At 41.2% G+C, this 13,447-nt stretch overlaps 1 protein-coding gene across 6 annotated transcripts in view; it reads left to right on the top strand.

Annotated features, from left to right (window-relative positions):
* Positions 1–13,447, top strand: part of GDAP1 (ganglioside induced differentiation associated protein 1) — a 54,550-nt gene that overhangs the window by 4,325 nt on the left and 36,778 nt on the right. The window lies entirely within an intron of this gene.

The following is a 13,447-nucleotide window of genomic DNA, read 5'->3' as shown; positions in this document are numbered from 1 at the left end:
GGAGGGTGGGGGAGAAACAAAGGGTCTGTGTCTCTCTGTGTGATGCTTTGGCCGGGGACAGAACAGGAATGGAGTCTTAGAACTTAGTTAGTAATCTAGCTAGATATGCGTTAGACTCTGTTTTCTTTAAATGGCTGAGAAAATAAGCTGTGCTGAATGGAATGGATATTCCTGTTTTTGTGTCTTTTTGTAACTTAAAGTTTTGCCTAGAGGGATTCTCTATGTTTTGAATCTAATCACCCTGTAAGGTATTTACCATCCTGATTTTACAGAGGTGATTCTTTTTACTTTTTCTTCTATTAAAATTCTTCTTTTAAGAAACTGAATGTTTTTTCATTGTTCTTAAGATCCAAAGGTTTGGGTCTCTGGTCACCTATGCAAATTAGTGAGGATTTTTATCAAACCTTCCCCAGAAAAAAAAAGGGGGGGGGAGATTTGGGAGGATTCTGGGGAGAAAGATGTTTCCAAACTAACTCTTTCTCAGTAACCGGTGTTAGACATTTGGTGGTGGCAGCGAAAGTCCAAGGGCAAAAGGTAAAATAGTTTGTACCTTGGGGAAGTTTTAACCTAAGCTGATAAAAGTAAGCTTTGGAGGTTTTCGTGCAGGTCCCCACATCTGTACCCTAGCGTTCAGAACGGGGAAGGAACCTTGACAGGGGATCATAGTGGACCACAAGCTAAATATGAGTCAACCATGTAACACTGGTGGGGGAAAAAAGTGAACATCATTCTGGGACATATTAACAGGAATGTTGTAAGCAAGGCACAAGAAGTAATTCTTCCGCTCTACTCCATGGTAATTCAGCCTCAACTGGATTATTGTGTCCAGTTCTGGGCGCCAGATTTCAGGAAAGATGTGGACAAATTGGAGAAAGTCCAGAGAAGAGCAACAAAAATGATTAAAGGTCTAGAAAACATGGCCTATGAGGGAAAATTGAAAAAATTGGGTTTGTTTAATCTGGAAAAGAGAAGACTGAGAGGGGACACAATAACAGTTTTCAAGTTCATAAAAAGTTGTTACAAGGAAGAGGGAGAAAAATTGTTCTTCTTAACCGCTGAGGATAGGACAAGAAGCAATGGGCTTAAATTGCAGCAAGGGAGGTTTAGGTTGCACATTAGGAAAAATTTCCTGTCAGGGTGGTTAAGCACTGGAATAAATTGCCTAGGGAGGTTGTGGAATCTCCATCATTAGAGATTTTTAAGAGCAGGAGTGGTCTAGATCAGGAGTGGTCAAACCCTTCAGGGCTTTGGATCTGGCCTGCGGGATTGTCACCCCTGTGGTGTCCCGGGGTTAAGGCGGGGGGGGGGGGGAAGGCAGAGGGCTCTGTGCGTTGCCCTCACCTGCAGGCACTGCCCCCTGCAGTTCCCATTGGCCAGGAACAGGGAACCACGGCAGGGACGTGGTGCTGGGAGTGGCACGGGGCTAGGGCAGGCAGGGAGCCTGCCTTAGCCCTGTTGCGCACCACAGCCACCCTGGAGCTGTTCCAGGTAAGTGGCGCCAGGCCAGAGCCTGCACCCCAAACCCCTCCTGAACCCAGCACCCCAACCCCCTGCCTTGATCCCCCTGCTGCACCCTGCACTCTTCCTGCTTCCCAACCCCTTGCCCTGAGCCCCCTCCCACACGTTGCACCCCGCCCTGCACCCCACTCCCTATCCTGAGCCCCCCCGCACTTTGCACCCCCTCTTGCACCCCAACCCCCTGCCCTGAGCACCCTCATATGCCCTGCACCCCTACCCCTTGCCCTGAGCCCCTTCCTGCACACTGCACTCCCTCCCATACCCCTGCCCCAGCCCTACATTCACGGCTCTGCTTGTAATTTCCCCACCCAGATGTGGCCCTTGGCCCAAAAAGTTTGCCCACCCTTTGTCTAGATAATACTTAGTCCTGCCATGAGTGCCCTTCCAGTCCTATGATTCTGTGATTTGGAGCACATCAGCAATACCAGGAGAGAGGAGCTGGAGTGTCATTGAGAATCAAAGTCGGGAAAGTAACTAAATTACTTCTCTGTTGGATTGTATTTACTGAGGGACAACCTATCCTAAATTCTCAATTACTGAGGGAAAATCTACACTCATTGCTATATTTGCTTTCCATAAGCCACTGTTAGCATAACTTTTTATGAGTGATGTACTCAAATATTTGGATACTAATATTTGTAACTATCATTACATTTATTAGTATAAATATGGGATATTGCAAATAATATACTATATGTATTTTTTGACTTTTAAAAGAAAACTTTGAGATAATTTAAGCATTATACCCAGATATATAGATACTCTTTCCTTAATCTATGTATTAAATAATATTAACATTAGCTTTAATAAAAAAAATTTAAATATGTCAGTCCCTTCTTTGTCCTGAATGATCTTAATAGTGTAGTAACACAGACTTTTCTAACTTTCCATGTAAATAAAAAGCATTGGATTCTTGTGTCTGGGCTACATTAAAAGAAATTAGGTTTCCCTGCAGTGACATCATGCAATAATCTTTTCATTTTGATTAAGGCATATTATTGTTTGTGGTCCTAGGTTAGATTAAACTGATTTTTAAAGACACATTAGATTTTGTTTAGTTTTTCCTTCTTCATGCTGCCACTGCAGGGCAGATTTAAGGTTGTTTGTAAGTGCCTTTTGAGGCCAGGCAAGGTACTAACAAACTTCAACAGGATTTTATTTTTTAAAGTGGAAACCCCTTTTCCAAGCTGCTGTTGCATCCTCAGTAGCACTCCCTCAGCCTCTTCAACTCCTCCCCCCTCCTTCCTGTTTCCTGTCCTTTCAGACTCCCAACAGCCAGTGCTCCCAATTCTAATAATTACAGGCAACATCTAAACACCACATTCCCTCCTCTCTTAAGAAACTCTCCCAATTACAATAAACATTGTTCTAACCACAGGAACAAATAGGAAACAAGGCACTGCACTGTTGACAGAAATATTACACTAAAAACACTATAGATAATACATAACATAGTCTTTAGTCCAGACAGGTGGTCGTCTGGGTCTGACAGGCCGTCTCTCAAGCCCCGGTTCCAGTGCAATGTCTTGTTGTGTTGATACTACGGTGAAATCATCCAATGCAGACTGGGTGTTGGCATAATCTCCTCTTGGTGCATAGGCAGGTGCAGGATAAGAAGCATTCCATACCCGCCCATCAGAAAGTAGCTGTAAGGTCCCTTCTTCTCTATGATTTTAAGAGGAGCTGTGAATTTATGGTCCCCTTTGTGTAAAATTCCAGGTTTTCGTATTCTTACGAAGGAAACACACTGAAACTTTGGTTCCTTAGCACCCCGCCACCTGTCTGTGAAAGCCTTATACTTTGCTTGGTTCTGTTCAACTGTTTTTCTCACATCATCCTCGGTTGGGGCCTCAGGTCGTGCCTTTAAAAATCCAGTAATGTTCAGTTTAGTATTCATCTGTTTCCCATGCAGTAACTCTGCGGGTGATCGTTGCATTGTGGCATGTGATGTAGCCCGGCATGCTTGCACGAAATCAGTAGTGAAGGTTATCCACAATCGCCCATCCAGTTTAGCTGTTTGCAAACTCTTTCAAACTTCCGTTAAATCATTCGATTTCCCCATTGGCTTGAGGGTAGTATAGGGATAACCTTCTGTGTAAAATGTTCCTCTCTGCTAGAAAAGTTTCAAACTCCAGGGAAGTAGATTGACTACCATTATCTGAAACCAGTTCTTTGGGGTTACCTTCCCTCCTAAAAACTGAAGAGAGGAACTTGATTACTGTAGCAGAAGAGATTTGCAATGTAAACGCTACCTCAGGCCATTTACTGAAATAGTCTATTAAGGTGATGGCATAACGGCAGTCAATTGGAGCAGTATCAAAGGGTCCTACAACGTCAATCGCCACTTTTTCCCATGCAGATTCAGAAAGAGGAACAGGCTGTAATGGAGGGGTACATGTCACTGCTGTCTTATCATGCATTTGGGAAATGACACAGGATTTTATGAGTGCTTCAGTTTGAGAGTCCACTGCTGGCCACCAATACAGATCCTGTAGTCGTCGTTTGGTTCTGACAATTCCTTGATGAGTATCGTGTGCCAGGTATATGAGTTTTGACTGTAATTCTTCTGGCACAAGTAGCCGGTGTGTACCTCGTAGCACACAGCCATCCAGCAAAGAAAGTTCATCCCGAACTCTAAAATAAAGCAGCAAAACTGGGTCAAGGTTTTTAGGGTTACTGGGCCATCTCTTTATCAGAAATTCCCATAGTTTTTGTTGAATTGGACACGCTGAACAAGCAGCTTGAAATTGTCTCTTGTAACTGCAGTGAGAGTGCTTGTAATAAGCACAACTACTACATCCTCATCCTTCGGTGGACCATCTGGTGAAGGCAAAGGCTGGTGAGAAAGGCAATCAGCTACCACATTTTGGTTTCCAGGCTTATATTCCAGTTCATAATTGAAAGAGAGTAGTCGTGCAGACCATCTAGCAATACGATATCCTGCTCTTCCCAGTTCTTTCATGGTGAGCAATGTCATCAAAGGGCTGTGGTCTGTGCGCAACTTGAACGTGCGGCCCCACAGGTAAGTTCTCCATTTTTCAGTAGCCCAGACACAAGCAAGTGCTTCTTTTTTGACTGTAGAATATTTTCTCTCAGCATTACTTAGTGTCCTTGAAGCAAATGCAATAGTCCTCTCTGTGTTGTCCTCATGAAGTTGTGTGAGGACAGCCCCAAGTCCATAATCAGAAGCATCAGTAGTTACAATTGTGGGCAATGCAGGACTGAATAGTGCAAGTACTGGACTATGTACAATCAAGTCTTTCACCGTTTCGAAACTAGCTTGTGCATCCGTTGTCCACACTAAGATTGAACTTCGCTGTAGTAATTCTTGTAACAGTTCAATGACAGATACATAATTGGGAATGAATTTTGCATACCAGGAGGTAAGACCCGAGAAGGAACGTAACGTTTGCAAATCTGTTGGAGGAGGAGCATTTGCAATTGCCAGGATATGAGCCGGATCAGGTTTTAGTCCAGCCTGTGAAATTGTATGCCCCAGAAAGGAGAGTTCAGTTTGTCTAAATTTGCAGTTGGACCTATTGAGCTTGAGGCCTGCTTTGCTGATGCAGTTTAGTACAGACTGCAGGTTATTGTCATGCTCCTCCGAAGTATTTCCAAACACGATAATATTATCCAAATAGCACTGAACTCCATGTTGATTCTTCAAAATCAATGACGTCATTGTTTGGAAGGCACTTGGGTCTGATGCGAGACTGTATGGAACACGTTTAAAATGGAATAGTCCCTCATGTGTAATAAAAATGCTGTGAGGTCTCTGCTATCTTCATGCAATATAATCTGGTGGTATGCGCTCTGCAGCTCAAGAGTAGAAAATATCTTTTCTCCATGGAGTTCTGCAAATACTACTTCTGTGTGAGGAAGAGGATGGCTGTCAATCACAATAGCTTTATTTGGCTCCCTTAAGTCTACACAAGATGAATGCCTCTACCCTTCTTCTGCGTCACTACTATAGATGAAACCCATTCTGAGGAGTTAACCTCTTCAATAATGTCTTCTTGAACAAGTTTTCTAAGTTCCTCTGAAACAGCTTCCCTGACTGAAAATGGTAAGCACTGTAATTTTTGTCGTACAGGCATCACATTATTCCGCATTTTAACTTTATGCGGAAACCCATAAGTACAGCCGAGTTTCTGCTCAACCTGGTGTTGGGTCTCAGCTGAAACTGGTGTGTGTACCGCAAGAGTGCTTTGCTGAGGAAGATCAATTCATCCATTAACTACCCTGAGATTTAAAGCAGCCAGTAAATCTCTGCCAAGGATAGGAGTGCACCTTTGTGGACAATGTAGAACTCTGCAGTTACACAACAATCACCAAAAGTAACTATTGCTGGCAGGCAGCCACGTACTGGAATGTGTTTTTTTCAAATAGCACACCAAGTGAAGCTTGGGTTCAGTAAGAGGCACATCTTCAAAGTAATGCAAATAGATGGAATCAGGTAGTATAGATACTGCTGAGCCAGTGTCCAACATTAGCTGAATAGAGAGCCTGACGGTATGGTGGAAACATTTACCGTGCACTTTATCTGTTCTGGAATATGTGCAGTAGTGATTTTGTCCACGCTCAGCACAGTAACATCTGGTATTGTAACTGCATGCACCTGTTGACTGAACTGGATGCTGCGACATACTTCAGCAAAATGCCCAATCTTTTTACAGTGATTGCACTGAGCTACTTTTGCCGGACATCCTGTGTAGCTTGGGAGGTTTTGTGGGGATCCACAGTGAAAGCATGCTTTTACTGTATTTTGAATTTGCTGATTTGGTGGTTTTTCATTAGTTTTCCTCTTGTAATTGTTTGTCTGCAGCGATAGTGAATTTTTCTGCAAAGAAGTCACAGCTTGGACTGTGCCTTCTGTATCCATGCTCGTTATTTTGGCTTCAGCTGTAGCTGATGCAATCTGGGTAGCAATGGTTATTGCTTTTTCTAGTGTAAGTTGTGGTTCTAGAAGTAAACGTTGTCTTACAAGAAGCATGGTTGTTTTCTCAATGAACTGGTCTCTAATCATCTCATCTGCCATATTCCCAAAGGCACAAGTTACAATCAGACTCCTCAGGGAAGCAATATACTGCATTATAGTCTCCCCTGGTTTCTGCTCACGCTGGTGAAATCTGTAGCGATTAGCTACTACATTCACTTTTGGTACAAAAAAGTTCTTTAATGCACTGAGTGCAGTCTCATATTTATTGTCTGCAAGGGGAAAAGTGTAAAATATACGCTGCCCTTCTGCTCTAAGGCAGTGGATTAGCAGAGCACGCTTTCTTACTTCAGAAATCTCTGTAGCACTGATTGCAAGCAGATAAGTCTCAAACATATGGATCCAGGCAGTAAAAGCAATTGGAGACTCACCTGGACTTTGTAGAAAGGGTGCAGGTGGGTTCAGAGGCAGAAGATACATCCTCGTCCCCAAAATGTTGTTGTAGCCAGGCAAGGTACTAACAAACTTCAACAGGACTTTATTTTTAAAGTGGAAACCTCTTTTCCAAGTTGGTGTTGCACCCTCAGTAGCTCTCCCTCAGCATCTTCAACTCCTCCCCCTCCTTCCTGTTTCCTGTCCTTTCAGACTCCCAACAGCCAGTGTTCCCAATTCTAATAATTACAAGCGACATCTTAACACCACACCTTTCCATACCTTAACGTGGATTTCTGGTAAATTTAACCTTAACTCTGAATTTCTTTGGCTTATAATGCTTGGTATTGGGATAATTGTAACATCTCTGCACTGTATTTTACTCTAACTTATTAATATATGCACTCAACCTTAACACTGTTAATTAAAAATTCCTAGATTAAAAACTATTTCATGCATGAACAGTAAACAAGAAACCAAAAGAGAATGTTACCATATGATATTTCTAAAGATTTGAAAATATGAGGTATCACTTAAATATTTTTTTAAAATTTCTTTTATGGCCATATTTACCAGTATGCACTGGCTGCTTTCAAGCCACGCTGGAGCAATGCAAAGCAGCCGTTGCATTCTAGCCAATCAACTGTATTTACAGCTGTCTTGCATCATCAAATTAGCTGTTTTCAACCATGAAGTATGTCCTGTATCTGTATTTTTGTCTTCATATAAAACACAATCCTTTGCTTGTGAATGTGTCTACTTATGGAAACTGAGTGATTGGAAATTAGCTAACCCTTTGTGACCTGGGACAGATTTCCAATTAGGCACAGTAGGTAATTCCTTGGGATGCCAGCGTTCTAGGGGCGCCTAAAATCTCACAGTTTACCGCTCCTGGGTTTTGGCAGGGGGCGTGGCTGGCTGAGGGGAGACTGCCCCATGCAGCTCTGCTGGAACCTGCCAGCAGGGAACAGTGTTGTCATACTGCTTGCTCGCTTAGCCAGGCAGACACAGTCACTTCCTAGAGGGGCTGGTAAGTGCAGGTGGGGTGCAGGGTGCAGGAGAGTGGGTCTCTGGGTGGGCTTGGGGAGGGGTTCTGGGCAGAGAGGGGGTAGGCGGCACTGGGCAGTGAGGGAGGTCTGTGTGTGTTGGGGCGCTAGGCAGTGAGGGGTCTGTGTGGGGCACTTGGCAGTTGTGGTGGTAGGGCTGGACGCCTAAAAGTTTAGTGGCGGGGTACCCCAGCCACCGTGGCAGTTCGGAGCTCTGAGCTCCTGTGGGCAGTGAGGGTACTCTGCAGCTCCCGGCTGCCGCTGGGCAGCGAGAGCCCCCAGAGCTCCAAGCCACCACGGGCAGTGGGGCACCCCACAGCTACTGGCCACTGCTGGGAGGTGAAGGGCTCCACAGTTCTGTGCTGCCACGGATGGCGGGAGGGGGCCCTGCAGCTCCTGGGGGGCCCCTGCAGCTCCGAGCCACAGGTGGCAGGGGACCTTACCTGCTACATATGTGATTGTTTTAATTACATGTATTTTTGTTGTTGTGTTAAATTTTTAAATTATTGTTCATATTTTCCATAAAAAATGAAAAGAAAATATAAAGGTCAGCTGTAGGCGGGGGGCAGGGCAGTGCTGAAGGTGCTGTGCCTAGGAGCGTGCAAGGTGTAAATCCAGCCCTGTTTATCACTGATTTTAGAAAAAGAGCACAAACAGATTATCCACAACAAGAGAGTGAGTGAGTGAAGTACAGGCGAATTAGGGTTATCACAATATCACTACAAAGTGCTAATATTGGTAGAATTTTAATGGTAGGTATAACAGGAATTTAGAAAAAAAGATCTCCACATATATGTAGTTACCTCTTTCCTGGAGTTTGGTACTACTAATAAAGAAATGATCAATCAGATAGTAATAGTCAGCTCAGGAGCTGCTGGGGTTCCTATCTCAGGACAGCTCAGCCCCTATTATAGATTCTCTTACCAGAAAGCCATTGCTATCTTTTCAGACAGTCTAAATAGAAGCAGGTAGATGAAATCCCTTTGTGGCACTCTCTTAACTGCATTTTGTTATCTGATCCATCTTGACTGTTTGCTATATTTGACTTTGCAATTGCGCACTGCTGTTTTGCTTTCTATGCTTATTTAGAAACAGAAATTGTTGGTAATTCCTTTTTTAAAATGAAATATGTGCTCCAAAGATGTACTAGATTGTTAGCCCTAGAAACTGAAGCCTTTAAATTAAACAGAAAATTTCTAGCAAGCACTGCCATATTACATGCTTCTCTACATTGCTTCACCAATAAAAACCAAAACTCTGTTTTGGATGAGAGGGTAGTTCTGTATCTATTTTGCCTCTGTCCTTGGCTGTTCTCTTAAGATTAGCAGTTACTGTCTGTGTTGATAGTTTGTGTGATGAGGACATGTATTCACTAGGCAGTGGCTTGGAACCACCAACCCCTTTTACAAATATATAAACTGTCATTCACAGATAATACAATTAAACAATTTTGTAGAGCTGTGCAACAGTTTTGTATGTATCCTTTGAAATTTCAGGTTAAGTCTTAGATTCTGCCCTTTTCAAGAAAAAAAGCACTGAAGCCGAATGTTGGTAGAACTCTCTGTGCTTTAAGAGCAATGGAATTTAGATTGTATGACTTAACAGAGAGACTTTGAATCTGTGTTTCATGCTCTAACTGTGAACAGGCTGTGCTTCTAGCATATGCTATTTGCATTTTTGTCTGTACAATGTGCCTTGTTCAGGCTGTCCAATCCACAACATGATTCCTAATAATTTATTTATCAAATCATTAGGGCTGTCAATTAATTGCCGTTAACTCAAGCGATTAACTCAAAACAAATTAACTTGATAAATTAATTGCAATTAATGGCAGTTTTAATTGCACTGTTAAATAATAGAATACCAATTTAAATTTATTATAATATTTTTTGTTGTTTTTCTACATTTTCAAATATATTGATTTCAGTTACCACACAGAATACAAAGTGTACAGGGCTCACTTTATTATTTTTTATTACAAATATTTGCACTGTAAAAAAGATACACAAAAGAAATAGTATTTTCCAGTTCACCTCATGCAAGTACTGTAGTACAATCTCTTTATTGTGAAAGTAACTTACAAATGTAGATTTGTTTGTTATGTGACTGTACTGAAAAACAAAACAATGTAAAACTTTACAGCCTACAAGTCCACTCAGTCCTGCTTCTTGTTCAGCCAATTCATAGATATTAAGGTCAGAAGGGACCATTATGGTCATCTCAGACAAAGAAGTTGGTTTATATTTATGGGAGATAATGCTGCCCACTACTTATTTATAATGTCACCTGAAAGGGAGAGCAGGTGTTCACATGGCACTGTTGTAGCCGGCATTGCAAGGAATTTTCGTGCCAGATATGCTAAACATTCACATGCCTCTTCATGCTTCAACTACCATTCCAGAGGACATGCTTCCATGATGATGACAGGTTCTGCCCAATAACTATCCAAAGCAGTGCAGTCTGATGCATGTTCATTTTCATCATCTGAGTCAGATGCCACTAACAGAAGGTTGATTTTCTTTTTTGGTGGTTCGGGTTTTGTGGTTTCCGAATTGGAGTGTTGCTCTTTTAAGACTTCTGATAGCATGTTCAATATCTCATCACTCTCAGATTTTGGAAGGCATTTCAGATTCTGAGCAGGAGACATACAATTTGGCCCCAGGGTGTTCAGTCACAAACTTAATTAATGCATTATATTTTTAATGAGCGTAATCAGCATTGAAGCAGATCTCTGGAATGGTGACTGAAGCATTAAGGGGCATACAAATGTTTAGCATATATAGCATGTAAATACCTTGCAATGCTGGCTACAGAAGTGCCAAGTGAACTCCTGTTCTCACTTCCAAGTGACATTGTAAATAACTAGTGGGCAGCATTATCTCCCGTAAATGCAAACTAACTTGTTTGTCTTAGCAATTGGCTGAACAAGAAGTAGGACTGAGTGGACTTGTAGGCTCTAAAGTTTTACTTGTTTTGTTTTTGTGTGCAGTTATGTAAACTATAATTCTACATTTGTAAATTGCACTTTCACGATAAAGAGATTGCACTACAGTACTTGTACGAGGTGAATTGTATTATTACGAGGTGAATTGTATTGTATTGTACTATTTCTTTTGTTTTTTACAGTGCAAATATTTGTAATAAAAATAATAATATAAAGTGAGCACTTTACACTTTGTATTCTGTGTGGTAATTGAAATCAATATATTTGAAAATGTAGAAAATCATCCAAAAATACTTATAATAAATTTAAATGGGTTTTCTAATATTAACAGTGCGATCTAAACTGCCATTAATCATGATTTTTTAAATCCCGTGATTAATCATGATTCATTTTTTTAAAATCGTTTGACAGCCCTACAAATCATCCTGTAGTGAGTGTGGTTGGCATTATGGACCTAGTCCTGCCATGAGTGAAATATTGAATTAGGCCAAGTCTTATTAACCTCAGCTGGTAATGAGGATTTCTGCATCTTGCAGGATTGGGCCCCTTGTGAGAAATACAGTCTTTTTCTGAAATATCATAGTCCAACTATCTTATTCAATACATAACCAAGAAATATAATACATGCTGCATCCATAATAAATGTTCTTGTCCTACTGATGATTGTTACAATCACAAAATATGTATAAACTGCATCACTTGTTGCATAAAGAGGCTTCATTCTGTTATGTTTTGAAATATCTAACAATGTGAGTAATATGTAATTTATATGAGTAACTTGCTTTAAATTAGACATGTGGCCACACATCCTCCCCTTGTGCCCCCTTATGGTAGGGCACAGTGCAGCACAGACCTGCCTGTTTCACTCCTGGTCTTCCACTGCTCAGCCTCCAGCATTTTCCACAGTGAGGTAACTTTGCCCTTCCAGGGCATGAAAAGTCCAGAATAAACACACAGAAATGTAATCCTTCTTTCAGGAAGGCCCCAATAAGCAGCAGTCATCCCCACTTCTTAGTCCCAGCCTGTCTTCTCTCCTAGAATGAAAACTCAAAGTCTGCTCTTCTTCCCTGGCAACTGAGATAGGCACTTGTTTTTTAAGCTCCTCTCTTGAAGCCTGACAACCACATCAGGACTCACAGGTGAGAGTGGTTGGGCCCCCAGTAGGTATGATAATAAACATATCTTTAGAAGTTGCTGTAAAAGAGAGAAATCTGTTACATATAGAATAAGGATCAGTTTTATCTAGTCTTTGGTTTATGAACTTCAAATTTTCCACTGTCATTAAGCCACATGATGTCTCTGTATACTAGCTTTGATGTTGGGAGCCCTCATTTAGATGAAAGATGTGTAAAGCCTCATATAAGGACGCTCAACTGTCAGTTATTTCACTGAAAGTCAGCAGTAAATTTTGATTGGCAGTTTGGTTCCATAGTCACTTGTTTTATATGATAGCATTAGAAATATTTTGCTAAATCTGCCCAATTTTGACCAAGCAATATGATTTTTATTTGGCAGGCGATGCTCCATCCAAACCAGAAAGACTGGCAGATCTGAGAGGCTGACATTTTCCACAGAATGTCAGAAGGGTACCAACAGTTAAATATAGAGGCTAAAGTAGTGATTTTGGATGCTTCAATTTTTGGCTGTTTAACTTGAAAGACTTGAATAGGGCCTGATTTTCAAAGTGTGGGAGTTCAACACTTCTTGAAGATCGGGTACCTATAAAGTGTCTCTGGTTGGGCACCTAAAATACTAGCCACTTTAGAAAATGTTGACAGTCCCTAATAATATACCCTATTCCAAATTCTCTTAATCTGCAGTATGAGGATACAATTAGACCTTACATAAATTTGCCTTTCCAAATTCCTGCTTAAAATGATATTTTGATAGGCCTAAAACAAACAATCATTCCTGAATATAATGTTCCATGTGGCTGTAGCTGTATGTTTAGTGTTAAAACATATTACAAATGTAAAAGCAGTAACATTAATGTGTGAAAAACTTACTTGTGACATTTCATCTAAAACTTTTTGGGATTATGAAATAAGAGATGATTTTTTTACTGGTTTTTGCTGCCTCCCAAATTATATAGTTGAGGTTGATTTATATATCCTTCTGTTAGGAGTAATGTAGTTAGTGCTTATGAATGAGTGAAACTGAAGAGAATTAGGATTTATATTTTGTCATTAGGTGTTGGTGGTATAAATAAATTGGGGTATAACTTCACTGGGCCTTTAAAGATGGAGGTGTGCCTTCATACTGGTTTCAGAAGTTACCCTTTCATTCCTATTTGATGAAGGCAGCTGTGTTTTCATGATTGCTTTTATTTTAGAGACGTTAGCACATATAAAAGCTGTGATTGCTTGAAAGCTCTGGAGGATGAAATCCTCAATTTAAGCACAGAAAAGATTCAGAGCTAGCAGTTATAGTGTGAATTTTCTCAAATCTTTCTACAGATGTGACTTGGCCTCTAAGGGAGAGAGGGCATTTTAGATTCATCATCTGGCCTCTGAATTCTGTTATATAAGGGTGCCAGTTATAGTTGTGGGGGGTTTATTTCAATGTTTTTCA

Source organism: Lepidochelys kempii, chromosome 2, assembly GCF_965140285.1.
Source record: "Lepidochelys kempii isolate rLepKem1 chromosome 2, rLepKem1.hap1, whole genome shotgun sequence".
Taxonomy (NCBI): domain Eukaryota; kingdom Metazoa; phylum Chordata; order Testudines; family Cheloniidae; genus Lepidochelys; species Lepidochelys kempii.
This window is presented reverse-complemented; position numbering and strand designations above follow the sequence as displayed.